The sequence below is a fragment of the Procambarus clarkii genome, chromosome 55 (genome assembly GCF_040958095.1).
Source record: "Procambarus clarkii isolate CNS0578487 chromosome 55, FALCON_Pclarkii_2.0, whole genome shotgun sequence".
Lineage (NCBI taxonomy): Eukaryota > Metazoa > Arthropoda > Malacostraca > Decapoda > Cambaridae > Procambarus > Procambarus clarkii.
The window spans coordinates 7,085,488-7,108,607 of NC_091204.1; the positions used below are offsets into that span (position 1 = coordinate 7,085,488).

General features: G+C 38.2%; 1 long non-coding RNA gene across 1 annotated transcript; it reads left to right on the forward strand.

The window, feature by feature from the left end:
- Positions 1-264: 264 nt before the first annotated feature.
- LOC138352808 (uncharacterized) lies at positions 265-6,146 on the forward strand. Its single transcript, XR_011222879.1, has 3 exons — positions 265-326; positions 2,826-2,932; positions 5,591-6,146. It is a non-coding gene; the product is annotated as an uncharacterized lncRNA (long non-coding RNA).
- Positions 6,147-23,120: the final 16,974 nt, after the last annotated feature.

The following is a 23,120-nucleotide window of genomic DNA, read 5'->3' on the forward strand; positions in this document are numbered from 1 at the left end:
TTCTGTGGCGCGGGTTCGATTCCCGCACGAGGCAGAAACAAATGGGCAAAGTTTCTTTCACCCTAAGTGCCCCTCTTACCTAGCAGTAAATAGGTACCTGGGAGTTAGTCAGCTGTCACGGGCTGCTTCCTGGGATGTGTGTGTGTGGTGTGGGAAAAAAAAAAAGTAGTTAGTAAACAGTTGATTGACAGTTGAGAGGCGGGCCGAAAGAGCAGAGCTCAACCCCCGCAAAACACAACTAGTAAACACCAAATCCTATTGCTGCAGAAGGTGATCTTAATGCTCTCAATAGGAAGTTAGCGGAATCGAGTTTCAGAACAAAATTTGTAAGTGGTATTTTAACAGTAATGTTTCCTTCAATTTTTCATCTTCTTAAATATTACAGATATTTGCTAATTTTCTAATTAAAATTTTTTGGTAGTTCATGCAGAAAAGATAAAATTGCTAAATAATAAGAATAATGATATAATCTTGTTTATATAGGATAGGATAAAATCTAACACTTACACATTTGTAAATTATGTAATATTAACACCAAGTCTTTCACACTCTCCTGAGTGCTTTCTCAAGGTCTTGAGTGTATGGTTAGGATGAGGCTTACATTTCAACGACTATATTTCTCTTGCTAATTTTGATAGTCGTTAAGATGTATCTCTTCATAACACACACACACTTATCAGCTTGATGGGGGTCTGGGAGTTCTTCTACTCCCCAAGCCCGGCCCGAGGCTAGGCTTGACTTGAGAACTTTATTCTAGTGCTTGGCTTGGGCTTGGTGATTGTGGGGATTATCATAGAGGATTACATGCTGTTATGGAAATAGTCAACTAGAGGGTTATTTTATAGACCCAGGTCAATATTGAAATCACCTCCTAGAATGATGTGATTTGTTGAGATGTTATTTATATGATAAGATTCCTTATCATAAATAAGTTATTTATGATGATATATATATATATATATATTAAATATATAATATATATCAAATTTACTAGTGTACTACATTTTTGCTGTTGCTTTTAGGTGTTGCTTTTAACCAGTGTACGTGGGTCTGATTGTGCAACTATGGTTCGAAGAATGATGAAGAAGATAGGAACAAACGGCCTTTGGTCATTATACAGCCTAAAAGGACAAAAGAAGAAATTAGCATTTCTAGAAAAACAAGAACTATATAATGTTATTTTAAGTAAGTAACAAAAAAATTAAATAATTTTTTTTTATTTAAAATTCACTAAAAAATTTAAATTTTAAGTTCAAATTAAGTGTACATTAAGTATAAATGATTATATTTCTATCACTTGCTCTTAAGATTGTTTCATTTAATAGAGGTTGGTCATAATTGTTCTCTGCTGCTAGTACTGTAGAACTGACTGACTTAGCTATGGGAAAATGTAAACTTAATTGGTTTATCCTTTACAGTATTTTGCAGTTTATTTCATGATCCTGTGGTTAATATTTGCATAAATAGTAGATTGCAAAATGCATTTTTATATCATTAGTATTAAATAATAATAATGTAAATAATTGACTTTTAAACAATGTACAATTCATTGGTCAGTGAGATTACATTAGTAATATTTTTTCATTAATAATAATAATAATAATAATAATTTTTATTTAGGCAAAGGTACATACATAAAGAGATTTTACAAAGTTTGTTGGCTTTATAGATAAGAGCTAGTACATACAATGCCTAAAGCCACTATTACGCAAAGCGTTTCGGGCAGGAAAAAACACTACTGACTAAAGCTTAAAACTAATGGGTAAAAAGAAAAAATGCGTTGAGTACAAATAAAAATAGAGGTAAAAGAGGGGGGAACATTGTTGAAAAAACAGCACAAATACAATTTCAAATTATTACAGAAAATTACATTAAAACAGCGTTGATTTGAAAAAAAAAAAAAAAAAAAAAAAAAACATACATGGGTTGACAATAGAGGGGTAAGGTAGGTTACAGGGAATTTATTAGGTATAGCTTCGTTTTTAACTTAAACTGGTTGAGAGAGGTACTGTCTTTAACATGGTTGGGAAGGTCATTCCACATTCTGGGCCCCTTGATTTGTAGAGCATTTCTGGTTTGATTAAGTCGTACTCCAGAAATATCAAAACTGTATTTATTTCTGGTGTGGTGCCCAGACATCACTCGGTACCCCAACTCAAATCCCTGAATATGTTAGACATTAAGTCACTGCACATTCTCTCATGTGTACTATACATATATAAAACGCTAAACTGTAATGCCAATCCTGATCTCAAAAGCTTCATAGAAGGTTGTAACAGAACCCATGAGCACCACACCAGAAATAAATACAGTTTTGATATTCCTAGAGTACGACTTAATCAAACCAGAAATGCTCAACCAGTTTAAGTTAAAAACGAAGCTATACCTAATAAATTCCCTGTAACCTACCTTACCCCTCTATTGTCAACCCATGTATGTTTTTTTTTTGTTTTTCAAATCAACGCTGTTTTAATGTAATTTTCTGTAATAATTTGAAATTGTATTTGTGCTGTTTTTTCAACAATGTTCCCCCCTCTTTTACCTCTATTTTTATTTGTACTCAACGCATTTTTTGCAAAGCCTTAAGAAAGCCGTTAACATGTTAATATAAACTTGATCACCTTCCACTTTTTTTCTCATGTGCTACCTACATGTACGAAACCTTATTCCTAAATGCATATCTTGTTCTGAAACTTGTCTTTTATATGTTGTGTATCACCATCTCTGGAGAGTTAACGTTTTATCTGTTGTGTAAATTACTTTTAATTTTACAGAATATTATTGTTATACAGAATTTGTTATATAAATAACTGTTAATTTTACAGAATCATCTATCAACGCACATCCGCAAGTTAAGGAGGAAGACGTGACCTTTCATATTTCTGAAGTACTGAAACATGCACCAAACAGGCCTGGTGGATCTAGGTACAAGGTAAAATAATTTAAATTTGTGTTTTTTTTTACTAATTATCTTTAAATATATATATATATATATATATATATATATATATATATATATATATATATATATATATATATATATATATATATATATATAAATATATATATATATATATATATATATATATATATATATATATATATATATATATATATATATATATATATATATATATATAGTCAGTCAGTCAGTCAGTCTGTGTCAGACCACGGAGGAAAATTGAAACAAGAATTTCCGATGCAGCAACCACACACAGGCCCAAACATGGATAATCATAGCATAAAAATAGTAAATATTTACAATGAATTAGTGAGACAAATGTGTTCCAATGATCCTACTTAAATTGCCCATTAATTGATCTATTAAAAATGGATCTAAGTTATATAAACCGCTGCTAATGTTCAAATTACTTTCTTTTGTGATCTGTATCAAAGCAGATCCAATTATGTTTCTGTTATAGGTACTTTTACAATTCGTTATTGAAGAAGCCATCTCCCAATCTATGTTTGGGCCTGTGTGTGGTTGCTGACCGAAAGTTATAGTCTTTCTGCCCCTCTCCTTGCTGCTATTGTTGTTTCTCGCATTTTTGTATTGCTTGTATGTTTGGGGGTTTGGCCTCTTGCTATATTGATTCCATTTGTGTGTCTTTTGGTCTCTGGCCCTCTCACAATTGCTGTTGAACAAATCCCCTATTCCTAGTTCTGCATCTCTGATTTAGTATAAATTTTGTTGTGCCATTATCATATATTTCACAAAACTTGACATACATCTCATTTACTACATGTCCTAACAGCAAGTGTTTCTGTCAAATTTCTTGGGGAAATATCTGAGTTCCCCATAATGACCTCTCCACAAATCAGGTTTTTCAACTGCTTCAAGCTCATTTTCTTCCAGATTATAATGCATTGCATACTTTATTCCCAAAAAGACATAGCCACTTTTACCCAAGGGAGGGAGGTCATACTGAATGATAAATCTCTCTTCCTCTTTCCTGGTAAATATAATATCCAGCATGGAGGGAACAACCCCTTCCCTCATCCCCGTAGCTTGTTTAACATGTAGAAACATGAATGTTTACAGGATGAGGTTTACGAAATATATAAATATATATATATATATATATATATATATATATATATATATATATATGTCGTACCTAGTAGCCAGAACGCACTTCTCAGCCTACTATGCAAGGCCCGATTTGAATAATAAGCCAAGTTTTCATGAATTAATTGTTTTTCGACTACCTAACCTACCTAACCTAACCTAACCTAACTTTTTCGGCTACCTAACCTAACCTAACCTTTAAAGATAGGTAAGGTTAGGTTAGGTAGGGTTGGTTAGGTTCGGTCATATATCATATATGATATATATGGTTCGGTCATATATGTTAATTTCAACGCCAATAAAAAGAAATTGACGTCATACATAATGAAATGGGTAGCTTTATTATGTCATAAGAAAAAAATTACAGACAATATATTAATTCATGAAAACTTGGCTTATTAGGCAAATCGGGCCTTAAATAGTAGGCCGAGAAGTGCGTTCTGGCTACTAGGTACGACATATATATATATGTATATATATATATATATATATATATATATATATATATATATATATATATATATATATATATATATATATATATATATATATTATGTATGTATGTCGTACCTAGTAGCCAGAATGCACTTCTCAGCCTACTATGCAAGGCCTGATTTGCCTAATAAGCCAAGTTTTCATGAATTAATTGTTTTTCGACTACCTAACCTAACTTTTTCGGCTACCTAACCTAACCTATAAAGATAGGTTAGGCTAGGTTAGGTAGGGTTGGTTAGGTTCGGTCATATATTTACGTTAATTTTAACTCCAATAAAAAAAATTGACCTCATAATGAAATGGGTAGCTTTATCATTTCATAAGAAAAAAATTAGAGAAAATATAATAATTCAGGAAAACTTGGCTTATTAGGCAAATCGGGCCTTGCATAGCAGTCCGAGTACGACGTTCTGGCTACTAGGTACAATATATATATATATATATATATATATATATATATATATATATATATATATGTCGTACCTAGTAGCCAGAACTCACTTCTCAGCCTACTATTCAAGGCCAGATTTGCCTAGTAAGCCAAGTTTTCCTGAATTAATATATTTACTATAATTTTTTTCTTATGAAATGATAAAGCAACCCTTTTCTCTATGTATGAGGTCAATTTTATTTTATTGGAGTTAAAATTAACGTAGATATATGACCGAACCTAACCAACCCTACCTAACCTAACCTAACCTATATGTATAGGTAAGGTTAGGTTAGGTAGCCAAAAAAAGCTAGGTTAGGTTAGGTTAGGTAGGTTAGGTAGACGAAAAAACATTAATTCATGAAAACTTGGCTTATTAGGCAAATCGGGCCTTGAATAGTAGGCTGAGAAGTGCGTTCTGGCTATTAGGTACGACATATATATATATATATATATATATATATATATATATATATATATAATATATATATATATATATATATATATATATATATATATATGTATATAAAGTTTGTGTGTGTAATTTATATAAACAAATAAATAAATATTAATTAATTTTGTTAATATCTTTTCAGGGAAAACTTGCAAGTACGATTCGTATACAAGAGGCAGAGGATGTCTACTAAGAAAATCACAATTAAGTGTTTATCCTCACACTCTTGATATATGGTCTTCTCTGGTCTCTATTTTCTCTCCTAACAAGTGTCCCTTTTTTTTTTTAATTTCTTTTACGTTTGTCTCTTGTTTTTCTTATCTCTCCTTTCCTCCTCTCTTCTAACACCTCTCGTTTTCTGTCTCTTCTAGCTTCTCTCAGTAAGCAAATTTTGGATACTTCGCTAAGATTTCGGGCAGCACATCATTAGGAATGAAGTACTTACACATTTCATTATGCAACTTTAATAAAGTTGCCCTTCAGCATTTTGTGGTGTTCAGCTACCCTTATCTTCTGTATGTTCCTCACATTACCAGTATACACAAACATTGACATGTAGGGATATAGACTCTCAGGTAAGTTAGTAATTTAAATGCACAGAAGCAGTCCTAGGCGTTCAATCTCCGACCGCCGTCCAAGTGGTTTGGCACCATTCCTCCCCATCCCATCCCAAATCCTTATCCTGATCCCTTCCAGCGTTAAATAGTTGTAATGAACAGGCACTATATATATATATATATATATATATATATATATATATATATATATATATATATATATATATAATTATACCAGTATAATCTAATAATATATACTGGTCTAATAAAATAATTAGACCAGTTAATACTCTCACTCGTTGTGTTAGGATATGTTAGCTTGATAAAACTGACTGTTCATTGTTGAGAAATGTGTTAACAAACAATATATCTGACATTATCAAGACTGTAGCTTGCTTAGCAAAAGGAACTTTTTTAAAATTTGGGTTCAGTTTAACTACCGCTCAATGGATGAGTAATTGGGGCATAATAAAGGAACTAAGCTGATAAAATGAAAGATGGGAAAACAACATTAGAGAGATAAACTCGAGAGACGTTTTCATGTTAACCCGAAAATTATTTGAGGAGCAAGACGGACTGCGGGTCAGGCAATTGGTCTTCATGCTATCGTGATGGGGGATCAGCCATTATACGTGTTAATGACTCTTGTATAGTTGTGTAGTTAAGGACAACAGGGTAAAGGGGTAATGGGCATTGTGGGTGATTGTTCTACCTGGGAATCCTCCACTGTTTTTTATCTTATGTATGTATGTATGTATGTATGTACTAACCTAGTTGTGGTTGCGGGGGTTGAACTTTGGCTCTTTGGTCCCGCCTCTCAACCGTCAATCAACTGATGTACAGATTCCTGAGCCTACTGGGCTCTGTCATATCTACATTTGAACCTGTGTATGGAGTCAGCCTCCACCACATTACTGCCTAATGCATTCCATTTATTAACTACTCTGACACTGAAAAGTTCTTTCTATAATCTCTCTGGCTCATTTGGGTACTCAGCTTCCACCTGTGTCCCCTTGTGCGTGTACCACATGTGTTAAATAAATGTATGTATGTATGTATGTATGTATGTATGTATGTATGTATGTATGTATGTATGTATGTATGTATGTATGTATGTAAGGAGAGAAAGAGAAAGAGATGAAGACCGAGACAGAGAAATAGATATAGACAGAGTCAGGGAGAGAATGTTAGACACAGAGACGGACAGATAAGGATATGCAAAGTCAGTGAGAGAATGACAGAGATAGAGCGAGGAAAGAGACAGAGATAGGCTGACACAGAGAATGGCAGAAACGAGGAGAGGCAGAGACAGAGGGACAGGGACAGACGGACAGGGCCAGAGGAGCGACGGGGGAACAGAGGGGGGCAGTGGGACAGAGAGGGAGACAGGGACAGAGAAGGGGACAGGGACAGAGACAGAGGGACAGGAACAGAGGGACAGAGACAGAGGGACAGGGTCAGAGAGGGGGACCGGGGTACGGAAGGAGGAGAGGGGGGCAGGAGACCAAGAGAGAGGGGACAGAGGAGAGACAGGGGATAGAAAGAGTGGGCAGGGGGACAGAGGGAGGGACAGGGACAGACAGAGAAAGACAGGAACAGGGGGGCAGAAAGGGCGGACAGTGGGACAGAGAGAGGGACAGGGGGCAGAGATAGGGACAGGGGAACAGAGACAGGGACAAGGGGACAGAGATGGATAGGGGGACTGGAGGAAAGGGAGGGGGACAGATGAAGGACAGCGGACAGAAAGAGTGGGCAGGGGGACAGAGAGGTACAGGGGACAGAGAGAAGGACAGGGGGACAGAGATGGACAGGGGGACATAGAGGAACAGGGGGACAGCGAGAGGAACAGGAGGACAGAGAGGAACAGGGGGACAGAGAGAGACAGGGGGACAGAGAGAGGGACAATGGGATAGAGAGGGACAGGGGGACAGAGATGGAAAGGGGGGACAAGGGGACAGGGGGAAAGGGATCGGGGACAGAGGACAGAAAATGTGGGCAAGGGGACAAAGTGAGGGACAGGGGGACAAAGATGGACAGGGGGACAGGAGGAAAGGGGGGAGATGTATGAGGGGGGAATGTTTGCGAGAGATGGAGAAGGGGTATTTAGAACGGTAAGTTAGAGAGGGGACAACTAAGGCGCATCATTGAAAAGCAAAGCAAATGAGCATCATTGCAGTAGCAGGAGCCACGCACATCTTCAGCCTGCGTTGTTGAGACATTGTCAATTAAGCGGTGTCCAATAGCAGTATCTTCGGTATTTAAGCGATACCTTAAAAAATACTGGAAATATTGAAAGATATTAATCCAGATATTAATCCCCTTGTGCAACGCACACAAGAGGCAACAGTTTCTAGCTCTACAAGCGGCAATATAAAATAGAGAACAGGCGATTGTTTTCACTCATAGTGTAATAAACCCACGGACCCACCCACCCGCTGAAGCCGTAAATGCCAAGACATTACTTCCGTTTAAAATTAAAATTCCGCCTCTGTAATCCTTTACACCACCGCCCACGGGATAGGTATGGGGTGCATAATAAAGAAAGAAATAGAATTGAATTGGTCTGATTAAGACTTTATGACCATGTAATCTATGTTTTGCTCCACTACTTACTGGTTGAGTATGGGGTGCATAACAAATAATAGCCTCCTTCGGGGGCGCCTTGTTTCTAAACGTGTTAGTCTTAAATCCTTTAATCACAAATCTTGCTACAATGTACCTCTTAATATCAATAAATCCTCTAGTCAAATAAATCTCAAAATAAACAATACCCAAATTTGTAACAAATTAGATGGCAAATTCCTTGGCATTCTCATTGACCACAAGCTGAATTTCCAGGGACACATTCTAAATATATCAAAAAAAGTTTCAAAAACTGTGGGCATTCTTTCTAAGATCAGATATTATGTACCACGCCCTGCCCTGGTGACTCTCTATTACTCCCTTATCTATCCATATCTCAACTATAGTATTTGTGCTTGGGGTTCTACTACCCAAAATCACTTACGTCCTCTAATTACCCAACACAAAGCTGCTATTAGGACAATATCCAACTCTGGCCCCAGACATCACTTGGTACCCCTACTCAAATCTCTGAATATGTTAGACATTAAGTCACTGCACATTCTCTCATGTGTATTATACATATATAAAACGCTAAACTATAATGCCAATCCTGATCTCAAAAGCTTCATAGAAGGTTGTAACAGAACCCATGAGCACCACACCAGAAATAAATACAGTTTTGATATTCCTAGAGTACGACTTAATCAAACTAGAAATGCTCTACAAATCAAGGGGCCCAGAATGTGGAATGACCTTCCCAACCATGTTAAAGACTGTACCTCTCTCAACCAGTTTAAGATAAAAACTAAACACTACCTAATAAATTCCCTGTAACCTACCTCACTCCTCTATTGTCAACCCATGTCTGTTTTTTTTTTTTTTTTTTTTTTTTTTTAATCAACACTGTTTGTCAACCTATTGTATTTGTGCTGCTTTTTCAGCCATGTTCCCCCTTTTTTTATCTTTATTTGTATTTGTTCTCAACACTTTTCATTCTTTATGCTCAATTAGTATTAAGTTCTAGATATTAATGTTTTTCTTGCCCGAAACGCATTGCGTAATAGTGGCTTTAGGCATTGTATGTACTAGCTCTATCTATATATCAATCCATTAATGTAACATCACTTGTATGTATATACCTTACCTGAATAAACATATTTATTTATTTATTTATATTTATATTTGTTATGTACTCTCGCAACCCAATGTACCTTCTTGTATATAAATAAATAGATTTCAACTGTAAGGGGGTATGGTTTGCACTTGTTATTCTAATAATGGATAAATAATTCTAATAATGGAAGCGCTAATTATATGAACACGTGCCATGTATTTATTCAGACGAGAACAGCAGTGAACACAAACCAGCGCATATACGAAAAAAATGGTTTGTATGTACAAATTTCTCAGTGAACGAAGTTGTTTCTAGCCCGGTATCCGAAATTGCAGTATACGACTTGACCAGTCCCCGACGAGGATGTAAACAACCGCCGCCATCTTAGCAGCGCGCCAGCCAGTGATGTTCAGCACGAGCATTAAGGGAAAACCTTGACACAAACTGCACCTATCATAAAGAAGAAGCACCACCATTGACCGCCAAGTGCTCACATCAAGTCTAACTCTAAGAAACAACACTCAAGCCTTGACGCTTCTCCCAACATCCGGGGGAGAAAACCTTCACACAAACTGCACCTGTCATAAAGAAGATGAAGACTCACCAGTGTCCACAGTGTCCGAAGGTATTCACCAGTCCTTCACATGTGAAGACTCACATGTTAGTACATTCAGGTGATAAACCTCACGAGTGTCCAGAGTGTGGGAAGGTATTCACCCGTCCAGGAAGTGTGAAACATCACATGTTATTGCATTCAGGTGACAAACCTCATAAGTGTCCAGAGTGTGGGAAGGTATTCACCCGTCCAGGAAGTGTGAAACGTCACATGTTATTGCATTCAGGTGACAAACCTCATAATTGTCCAGAGTGTGGGAAGAGATTCAGTGAGCGTGGAAATATGAAGACTCACATGTTAGTGCATTCAGGTGACAAACCTCATGAATGTCCAGAGTGTGGGAAGAGATTCAGTGAGCGTGGAAATATGAAGACTCACATGTTAGTGCATTCAGGTGATAAACCTCATAAGTGTCCAGAGTGTGGGAAGGTATTCACCCGTCCAGGAAATGTGAAACGTCACATGTTATTGCATTCAAGTGACAAACCTCATAAGTGTCCAGAGTGTGGGAAGGTATTCACCCGTCCAGGAAGTGTGAAACGTCACATGTTATTGCATTCAGGTGACAAACCTCATGAATGTCCAGAGTGTGGGAAGAGATTCAGTGAGCGTGGAAATATGAAGACTCACATGTTAGTGCATTCAGGTGACAAGCCTCACGAGTGTCCAGAGTGTGGGAAGAGATTCAGTCGTCTTAGTGATATGAAGACTCACATGTTAGTACATTCAGGTGACAAACCTCACGAGTGTCCAGAGTGTGGGAAGAGATTCAGTGAGCGTGGACATATGAAGGGTCCATAGAATTACCCAAATCGACCCAAATCGGCCCAAAACTACCCAAATCGTCCTAGCATTACGTAAGTAATGAAGAAATGTGGTATATTTACTTACTATAATGTTGGTGCTACACGTAGAACATGATCAAACCTATTTTTACTCTGAAATAATCTAATTTCATAACGAAATGAGACGTAAATATGAGAGAGGTGACGCCATAGGAAGTCGACGGTCCAAGCGACAATTGTGTGGAGCGACTTATCCAAGATATATGGTCGCCAGGAGAGTGTTTGCTGCCATATCAGCCTCTTGTACACAGTGATCCAGTCGTCGTATTTCATGGCTCAAATTGTCGCAAATTTAATTGGTAATATTAACAAGTAGAATGTGTATTTATAATAATATTTTTCATAAACAGCCACAAAATATTTAATATTTATTAAAAAAAAGTGTCTGGAAGTTAAATCAATTCCACATGACAATAAATTTGTTATATAGATACTAGCGTTATTCGTTGGTATGCGTTCGCTATTTAAACTACTCCAGTCCTTTTCGTTCATAGAACACCGAACCCTACACGCTCTCTGATATACAATACAATACAATACAATACAATTTTATTTAGGTAAGGTACATACATACAATAAATATTTACAAGGATTGTTTGACTTATAGGTAGAGCTAGTACATGCAATGCCTAAAGCCACTATTACGCAAAGCGTTTCGGGCATAAATGACTATATATTGCTTAATTAACAAATAATCACAAATAAAGATTATATTTATATATGTTATCAGAAAGGCAGATATAAAATAGTTTGTGTTAATGCATCACAGAGATTATACCTTATTAGAGAGGAAAAATATTCATATTTTAAACAAGGCTTCTTGGCCGACGCTCATCCTAATCCTTGCACAGAAGCCCTCCAGAATTTCTTTATTGAAGATCAGCATTGTTCCAAATGGATAACAAAAACTGGAACTCAACTCAGAATGTATCAGGTTCATGATTTGTACCAAGAGAAACAACAACGGCACTTTCCTGCACCGTGGGAGGTTACACCCTTTCCAGTTTTAATCCCTCCCTTTCCACCCAAGAAGCAAATTAGAGATCAGCCCAAGCTTCGTCTTGAGGCAAAGCTCAACGCCTTAAGCCATATTGATGCTCTGTCCACAGAGCATTCTCTCTCTCAAATTATATACACTGATGGTTCCCTACACCGCACCACGGGTGCAGCTGGAAGTGCAGTTGTCCTGACAATGGGCGATGGCCTATACTTTGAGTGGGGAGTCCGTATAAACAACTGGGCCTCTACCCTTCAGACTGAACTATTTGCCTTGATCCTTGCACTGAAATGTGTACAAGTCTCAAAACTTGATACATTAATTGTAAGTGACTCCTTATCATCCTTAAATGCTCTCAACTCTTTAAGACATAACTGTAACATGCTCGTGTCCGAAGCTAGACACAAATACAACAAAATTATTAAGGATGGTAACAGAGTCCATTTCATGTGGTCTCCATCTCATGTTGGCCTCCGAATGCATGATAGAGCTGATAAGTTAGCCAAAGAATCTGCCTTTAAAGGAGCCGTTGAGTGTAACCTTGGATTGTCAATGAGCAATCTGAGAGCAGCTGTACACCGAGAACTTCAACAAGATCTTGTAGATCTGAGGCAAAGTGAAATTGACACCAGTAATTCCATCTATCATCATACTATCATGCAAGAGGAGCCACACATCTATGGATCATCCAATAAAATCAGCAGACTTCTAGATGTTACTACTGCTCGGCTTAGACTCGGTTACAAGTATCTCTGGGAATTCTCATTATCTGCTGATGTAGACCTGACCAAATGTAAACTGTGTCAACAAAATTATTCGCACACCCTCCGTCACTATGTGATGGAGTGCGAAAAGATACGTGAATTTAGAGACAATTCTATAACCAATGTTCCAGCGATGTGTCAATATTTCATTCAAAATGATCTGCTACCAGAAATTTTAGCCAAATATCCCCAGTTTGCTAACTGTAGGTAGTAACTAAGTGATTGTAACCTATCCACCGCTGCCCACTGGATGGGGGGCGGTGTGCAGGACAAACATATAAATTTTGACACTAGCTCTCCACATATGTCAGTTGCTTAATTTGGAACCTGTACTTGAGGTCGATCTCGAACCCATTGTTGATGTGATGACTTATATTGAATTTTGTAACTAGCTCATCAAGATTGTAACTTGCTTAGCTAAATGAATTGTGGGGTTCAGTCCCTGAGCCCATTATGTGCCTCTGTAACCCTTTCCACTACCGCCCACAAGATGGGTATGGGGTGCATAATAAATGAACTAAACTAACTTGGCCGACGCTCTCCCTTTCGATGGGAACTATGACCTTTTGAAAATCAATGTTAATTGAATCTATATATTGTAAAAAACTAAGTTTTTTATGTCATCAGAAAGACATATAAGCTGCATGTTAATACTTTGGTATAAATATAACTGAAGTGAAAGTAAAGATATATGCCTTTTTATAGTTACTTGATGGCTCGCTCAGGGAGTGTGAAGGCCTGCACACAAGCCAATCAGTTTTATAATTAATGTACATATATGCAAAGTAACGTCAAAGGTTTTTATTTCAGAATAAAGACAGATGTAGACGATAATGTAAATACATTTCAAGGAAAACATATCTTAAATGAAAGCAAAGATATGGTCAAATAAATAGGCAATACCACACCATCGCCCGTGTCCGGACACATGAATATTCGCATTAGGTAGGTGAAAGGAAATGTACCCAACCATTTCCATATACGCGACCAGTTTCCGTTCTTATGTTCTTACTTACATTTCTTGAAATTTATCATCATCATCATTTACAGATATAAATTAACATAAAAATGTAGTAATTTTAATACACAAAACAGAAGTAGATATGTATGTAAATTATGACGCAGGATAGGATCACTATTGCAGAACTATTCGCATACTTTGTGTCATTATATACAGTACTGGAATTTAAAAAAAATCGCGGAATTCAGAGATAACACCATCATTGGTGTCCAAGAGAAGTGTAAGTACTTCATTTATAATGATGTGCTGCCCGAAATCTTAGCGAAGTATCTAAAATTTGCTTACTGTAAGTAATTCATGCAAATGATTGTAAAGCCGTCGCCCAGTTGGGTGGGTGTGGAGCACATGACTGTTAAGCTGCCGCCCAGTTGGTTGGGTGTGGAGCACATGACTGTAAAGCTGCCGCCCAGTTGGGTGGGTGTGGAGCACATAACTGTTAAGCTGCCGCCCAGTTGGGTGGGTGTGGAGCACATGACTGTAAAGCTGCCGCCCAGTTGGGTGGGTGTGGAGCACATGACTGTTAAGCTGCCGCTCAGTTGGGTGGGTTTGGAGCACATGACTGTTAAGCTGCCGCCCAGTTGGGTGGGTGTGGACCACATGACTGTAAAGCTGCCGCCCAGTTGGGTGGGTGTGGAGCACATGACTGTTAAGCTGCCACCCAGTTGGGTGGGTGTGGAGCACATGACTGTAAAGCTGCCGCCCAGTTGGGTGGGTGTGGAACACATGACTGTAAAGCTGCCGCCCAGTTGGGTGGGTGTGGAGCACATGACTGTTAAGCTGCCGCCCAGTTGGGTGGGTGTGGAGCACATGACTGTTAAGCTGCCGCCCAGTTGGGTGGGTGTGGAGCACATGACTGTAAAGCTGCCGCCCAGTTGGGTGGGTGTGGAGCACATGACTGTAAAGCTGCCGCCCAGTTGGGTGGGTGTAGAGCAAGACTAGTAATTGGACGACTCACCGGAGATGTAAAGTGCCTAGTATAGTGACTTGTGAGCCTCTTGTTGAATCACTTGTGATACAAAGATTATTGATGTGTGTATTTGTGTGGGTGATTGAATATGTATGTGAATGTATATGTATGTATATGTATATATGCAATTGACGATCATGAAACAATAATCATTTGTATGCGGAAAATTCCATATTTCATTTCTCTGGATTTACCGCATATGTATATATATGTACATGTATGTATGATTATGTGTACATGTATATATAACATTAATAAGAGGAAATGAAGATGAAGAAATGATAAAAAGAATGGCAATAGTGGATAGTAGTAACACACTTAAGAATTATTCAGTAATAAATACAAACTCGTCCTTCACCTATGATAAAGGAAAGTCAACTTGGAAGGATTCAATTTACATGAGATTAAGATTAGGATACAAATATATCTGGCAATACGGAGTTGATGTAAGTGAAAAAGATAAGGAGTGTAAATTATGTAGTATGCCGCACGCCCACACCTTAGAACATTATGTATTAGAGCGTCAACTTATTGATAACTATAGAAATAAGGAAATAAGTAATGTACCACATCAAATTGTTTGTATGTGTGATAATGGTATGATAGACAGTATACTTAGGAGCTACAAAAATTTTGCCCCAAGAGTGTAACAATTGTATGCTGTACTTACTATATTAACCTGCAATGTTAAATGGGATTCTTGTAATGTTAATTGTCTATTTGTACTTACTGAATTTGTGCGCCCCTTGAGGGACTTGCAGTAGAGGGGGTAGAAATAGCCTAAGTTACTCTATCCCTTTGAAATGTATTTTTTTCTTGTCTCAATAAACATACTTGAACTTGAACTGTAAATATTTGTGGCTTCCTGACCATAAAGTTACCGCCGCAGTCGAGGGTAAGAGACCGGATGTACCCAGTATACAAGCCGCACTAGCTATTAGTTCATAAAAGCTGACAACTTACCCAGATAAACATTACTTCCTAATTATATATATATATGCAAATAATAAAATTAAAATGTTTAAAACGTGATTATATATATATGTATCATGTGGACAGTTTTTAATGTAATTTTTTCTCCTGATATTCGGGTTCTTTATTATGCTTCATCTTGAGGCAAAGCCCAATACCTTACGCCATATTGATGCTCTGTCTACAGATCATTCTCTCTCTCTCTCAAATCATATACATTGATGGTTTCCTACACCGCCACACGGGTGCAGCTGCAAGTGCAGTTGCCTCTACCCATCAGACAGAACTATTTGCCTTGCTTGTTACACTAAAATGTGTACAAGTGTGTGTGTCTATGTATTAACACGATGTACTGAACGGGGTGAGAATAGCTTGAGCTACCTCATCCATTTGTGTGTATTTTACCTCAATAAACTTATTTCAATTTCAATTTCAATTCAAGTCTCCAAACTTGATGCATTAATTGTAAGTGATTTTCTACCATCCTGCATTAATTGTAAGTGATTTCTATCATGCTTAATTGCGCGCAACTCTCTAAGACACAATTGTAACATGACCGTGTCTGAAGCTAGACAGAAAACACAACATTATTAGTGATGGTAACATAAGCCATTTCATGTGAATTCCATCTTCGTTGACCTCCGAAACTTGAGGAATGGTCCAGAAAATAGCTACTAAAGTTTAAGTCAAGTGTGAAGATACTTTAGTTGATACTTAGATACTTCCAATAAGTGTAAACATAAGTGCTGACGATGCTACCTTCCTCTATTCAGACCCCAACCCAAACGCACTATATAATAATAAAAATAATAGATTTAAAAAGTCCACTCATGGATGTAAACTAACAAACTCACATCAAACATAAAAAAGACCGACTACTATTTTTGTTCGAAAGTAAATCCTGAAACCAAATTCAACTTCAGATACACAATGTTAACATTAGCAATAATGATTATGGAAAGTTCCTTGACCTATACATAGACAAGAGACTGAACTTCAGCATCCACATACAACACATATGTGAGTGGTGAGAGAGAGAGAAAGAGAGAGAGAGAAAGATAGACAGACAGACAGAGAGAGAGACAGACAGAGAGACAGAGAGAGACAGAGAGAGAGAGTGAGAGAGTATTCACCTAGTTGTGCAGGCGCGGGTTGAGCTCTGCTCATTCGGCCCGCCTCTCAACTGTCAATCAACTATTACTGACTAACTAATTTTTTTTCTCTCGCACACACACACACACACACACACACACACACACACACACACACACACACACACACACACACACACACACACACACACACACACACACAAACAATCGACCGGGTAAACAAGGATAAACTATTCAACACTGGTGGGAAACTGAGTACCCACATGAGCCACAGAGACGTTAAAAGGAACTTTTTCAGTGTCAGAGTAGTTAACGGATAGAATGCATTAGGCAGTGATGTGGTGGAGGCTAACTCCATACACAGTTTTAAATGTAGATGTGATAGAGCCCAGTAGGCTCAGGAATCTGTACACCAGTTGATTGACAGTTGAGAGGCGGGACCAAAAAGCCAAAGCTCAACCCCCGCAAGCACAAATAGGTGAGTACACACACACCAGGAAGCAACCCGTAGCAACTGTCTAATTTCCAGGTACCTATTTACTGCTCGGTGACATCACATTAACATTTACAGAGAGTAGAGAATTAATTAGGTATCTGGGAGCTAGTTAACTGTTGTGGGATGTATATCTTGAGGTACTGTATACAATGTTCACAACAGAGCAATGTATAATCATTTCATTGTATACAACACATTGAGAAAGAATGAAGGTTAGATCCGAAAATTATTGTGTGGCTCTCTCATGACTTGTTTCCGGCGCGAAGAGTTGTGAATTTACATGAAAATGTACCAACAAAATCTTGTTACATAGCAGTAGGAGTAACATTTACTCCCTAGGTCCACGAGTCTAGAGCGCTGTCCACTCGGCCACCACCTCCCTTATGAGAGGGAGAGAGTGAGTGTGTGTGTACTCACCTAATTGTGCTTGGGGGGTTGAGCTCTGGCTCTTTGGTCCCGCCTCTCAACTGTCAATCAACTGATGTACAGATTCCTGAGCCTACTGGACTCTATCATATCTACATTTGAAACTGTGTATGGAGTCAGCCTCCACCACATTACTGCCTAATGCATTACATCTGTTAACTATTTTGACACTGAAAAAGTTCTTTCTAACGTCCCTCTGGCTCATTTGGGTACTCAGTTTCCACCTGTGTCCCCTTGTTTGCGTACCACCCGTGTTAAACAGTTTATCTTTATCTACCTTGTCAATTCCTCTGAGAATTTTGTAGGTAGTGATCATGTCTCCCATACTCTTCTGCCTTCTAGTGTCGTGAGGTGCTTTTCTCGCAGCCTTTCTCCGTAGCTCATGCCTCTTAGTTCTGGGACTAGCCTAGTGCCATATCTCTGAACTTTTTCAAGCTTCGCCTTGTGCTTGACAAGGTACGGACTCCATGCTGGGGCCACATACTCCAGGATTGGTCTTACATATGTGGTATAGAAGGTTCTGAATGATTCCTTACACAGGTTCCTGAAGGCTGTTCTGATGTTAACCAGTCTCGCATAATCACACACTCACGTGTGTGTGTTTGTGTGTGTGTGTGTGTGTGTGTGTGTGTGTGTGTGTGTGTGTGTGTGTGTAAAATATACACTGAGGACAGGCAGCTTGTGCATGTCTATTCGTTAGGTGTATATCGAGGTCCACCTCCAAGGTCGAACTACTGACCTCCACATTCACCCTGGGCACAAGTAGTCTCGAACCACTAACCCCAGGAGCAGGAGACTGTAGTTCTATTAACTACTTTACCTACAGCATAAAGAAGAATTCCAGAAACAAGAAATGGCAGTTGTTAACTGCTTCTGGAATCCTTCCTCGAATGTAGATGTTGCAAGGTTCTTTGATTATGTAAGTTAACAATAAAGAACTAGATACAAATTAAATGTGTGCTATAAAATATGTGTATGTGACATATATTCATATAAGCACAGACGTTGCGGTATTCAGAGTAAGGACAGTTTTTCCTCAGACCCATGCTCGACTTTGTTACTTGCCCCATACACATGTTTTATTTCACACATTTCATTGTGATGAACGATGGACCTGCTAGTTCCAGTTTGCACTGTTCTACTTTCTTCAAATCCATCCAGGAGTTCTCGTCTAATGACACTTTTAAGGGACCTATTTGATAACTCAAGATTCCATTCAATACTGTCTTTATTTACTGCAGCCTTAGCAAGGGCGTCAACTTTGTCATGTTCCTGCATGCCAGTGTGAGAAGGAATCCACAACATTTTTATATTTACCCTCTTGCTAAGTATTCTTATATATCTACGTCTAGCTTCCAAGACAAGCACGTTATTACTTGATTGCAAACTGTTTATTGCTCGTAGTGAGGATAGGGAGTCAGAAATAATTAAGCTGTCTACTTCAGTGTTGTCAATAATTTCGAGTGCTACCAGTATCGCTACCAACTCGGCTTGCATTGTGGACGTCCAGTTACTAATTCGGATATTTCTTTGAATTGTGCTGCCATCGGGCTGATGAGCAATAACAGCACTTCCTGCCCTCCCTGTAGCTGTATTGAGTGATCCGTCAGTGTATATGGTCTGTGCAATGTTGTTTTCAGCTTGTATATTGTGAATGTGTTCTATGGTGCTTAATTTAGCAGCAAGCTGAGCATGAGGGTTGCTTGTGATTAGTTTCTTGGTGGGGTATGCAGGGGTCAGGATGTCAAAAGGTACTATCTGCCAGGGTGGAAGGAAGTGCTGTACTCTTTCATCTGTATATACATCGTGCAGTGCCATCATTTTAATATGAGTGGCAGTTCTTTGAATCCATTTAGACTCGCTAGTTCCATTTCGTATGTGTTCTAACAGTGCAACTGACACAATGTTGTTTTTGTTATCACGCAGCAGCTTTAGTCCCATCATAAGATTAATTTCAAATATTCTATCTCTAATGCTAAGTATATTTAATTCTTTCCGCATGTTGAGAACTTTGGTAGTTATAGGACAGCCAAGTATAATTCTGAGTGCTTCATTTTGCATTTTTTCCAGTCTATCAATACTTTTGCCATTCTGCAGGACCAAAGCTGGTGCATGATAGTCTATCAGAGACCTTATATACGCTAAATACATCATTCTTGCTATTCTAATATTAACACCATATTTCGGGCTGTACCCCACTACAGTTCTGAGAGCCTTGAGTCTGTCTCTACATTGTTGATGTAACTTATTGACTGCAGTTGAGGTACAAGGGACAGAGACACCAAGGTATTTGAAAAAAGAGACATAGTCTATTGGTATGTTGTCTATCTTAAGTTTTCGTGGTCCACTTTTGCGGTTGCCAATTTGTCTGTTAAATACCTTAGTTTTAGCAGCGTTGATTACAAGACCAAGGCTCTCACAAGCTGTATGTATACAATTTAAGACTGTTTGCATTTTGCGGTGGGTTTTAGTATGCACAAGGATGTCATCTGCATAGCTGATAGTGATGTTTGCCGGACTAGTTGGGATTGATTTTAGTAAAGCATTAATTAGAACATTAAACAAGGTAGGACTAAGTACTCTTCCATGTGGGGTGCCTAGTTGCACTACTTTAGTTTCACTCTTGTAGCCTTGGAACAGCGCAGAGGACTTCCGGTTGGTAAGATAGCCTCGTATCCACTGTAATAAATGTCCCCCTATATCCATTCTCGCTAATTCATACATAATCACTTCCCTATTAGCAATATCAAAGGCATTTTTTAAATCAAGAAATGTTGTGTACTTGTGCCTTTTATCTCCATGAACAGTAAGAAAGGTTGTGATACAGTTGTGTACACTTTTACCATGTGTGAAACCATTGATATCAGGTGACATGTGCTCTTTAACTCTATACAATAATCTATTAAGCACCATTCTCTCAAAGGTTTTGCACATGCAACTGGTCAGTGAGATGGGACGGAAAGCATCAGGTTGGCCAGGCTTTGGTACAGGTACTGTAAGACTGGTGATCCATGATACAGGCAACTGCCCAGAGACATAGCTGGCATTAAACAATTCTAATAATGGGTTACCGGGTACACGATGTAGGAGTCTTAGAATATCATAGGTGATACCGTCCTCACCAGGAGCAGTGCTACTGCCCCTGGAGAGGGCTGCATCCAATTCATAATCTGTATATGGAACATCACATTCATCATGTTGCTTGCTCAACATGAAATTTATGAGAGAATTTCTGTCTGTGGACCTCGCCTGCAATTTCTCCCTAGTGCTAGCTGGTAGCATTCCAAGGCTGGAAACCTGAGCCCATTTTGCAATTAACTGATTGGCTTTCTGTAGTGGGTTTGGGTGTGAAACTTGTCTACTATTTTTACCAATAATTTTGTTTATGCCTTTCCAGGCTTTGCCCAGGGGAGTATGCAGGTTAAGTCCACTAACAAAACCCTCCCATTCATTTTGTCTCAGTTCAGTCATTCTCTCCCTTGCCGCTGCAAGCGCGGCCTGAAACAGTTTTAACATTTGAGGAGTTCTAAGGCTCTTATATGCTTTACCTGTCTGTCTAGCAATTGATTTAAGCTCTTTCAGTTTAGCATCATCATAGTACTGGTTGTGTCTGACCTGTTTACCAGTACTTCTTTTTGTTTGGCGTGACTCACTATTTTTGATGGCCTCATAGGTATATGGGTACATCCGGTCTCTTACCCTCGACCGCGTCGGTACCTTTATGGTCAGGAAGCCACGGATATTTACAATGGGGCTCGGTCAGTCAATATGATTCCTTTGACATCACTCAACTTATGTATTCTGTTCTCGTATTGACAATTTGAATGATATCAAGAATATTTTGAATATCTTCTGACATAGATGGTGCTGTAGTTGATTGTTGTTCATGACCTGTCCAGTGGGTCGAGACTGGTCTCATTAGCATCTCTCAGATTAGTGGGAAGAAATTCTTGCTGCATGAATGTGTGTTCTCAGAGCTAACTAGGGTAACTAAAATACTTATTTCCTAAATAAATACTTTAATTGTAAATATTTGAAAATATATGGTATGTTTCCGAATTTCTGACGATATTAAACATATTGTGGTTTATAATTAAGTTCTTAATAGTGATCCTATCCTGCATCATAATTTACATAATATCTACTTCTGTTTTGTGTATTAAAATGACTACTTTTTATGTTAATTTATTTCTGTAAATGATGATGATGATAAAGTTCAATAAATGTAAGTAAGAACATAAGAATGAAGGTAACTGCAAAAGACTTATTGGCCCATACGAGGCAGCTCCTCGTATGGAGCTGCCTTTGATAAGTAATTACCAAAGAAGGCACCAAGCCGGGAAGGCTGTGTAGCACAATAAAATAAGTCTACTGCTCCTGAAGAGGACGGTATTACTTACAGTTTACTGAGATTAGTCTCACAAGTACCAGGTAATCCACTTTTAGTGTTGTACAGAATGAGTTTAAGTGAAGGAGTATTACCTGATGATTGGACAGTGTCATTGTTCCCATCCCCAAAGCACACTCAGATAATTATAGACCCATATCTCTAACATAATTTTGTCTATTAGCACAGTTTTCGGCGTGAATGCATTTTGGTTCTACAAGGTAGCCAACTCCATCAAAATATTAAATATGTACCCAACTCAATTAACGATTAATCAACCAATTACTCCATGGGATAACTTGGATCTAGCAGTTGATTTTGTAAATGCACCCAAGAAAGATAATGTACACTCTACATTATTAAAACAGTTAACACTGTGAAGCATCACTGAAAGTACTCAGAGTATGGGTAACGATGTGTATCAGTGCTATACCGACGGTTCTGTAGAAGAAGGTGGATGATGTACCGGATGTGCATGTAATATATTTGAACAATCTTCTCTCGTACATACATGAATGAAGCGCGTCAATGATTGGGCAAGTACAACTCAAACCGAACTTGCATTCATATACCTTGCCACTGAATTTTTAAAACACAAAGGCAGTCGACTTATATACTGTGATTCGCAGAGTGCACTCCTGGTATTGAACGCACATAGTAGTGACACCCAGAAAATAGTCAGTGATATTCGAATGAATATTTTAGCTGCCAAAGAAAAGAGATTTGAAATTAAATTCCTATGGATACCATCACATGTTGGCATCTCAAGGCATGACACTGTTGATATGCTTGCAAAGACAGCCTGTAGAAAACCAGTGGTAGAAATTTATATG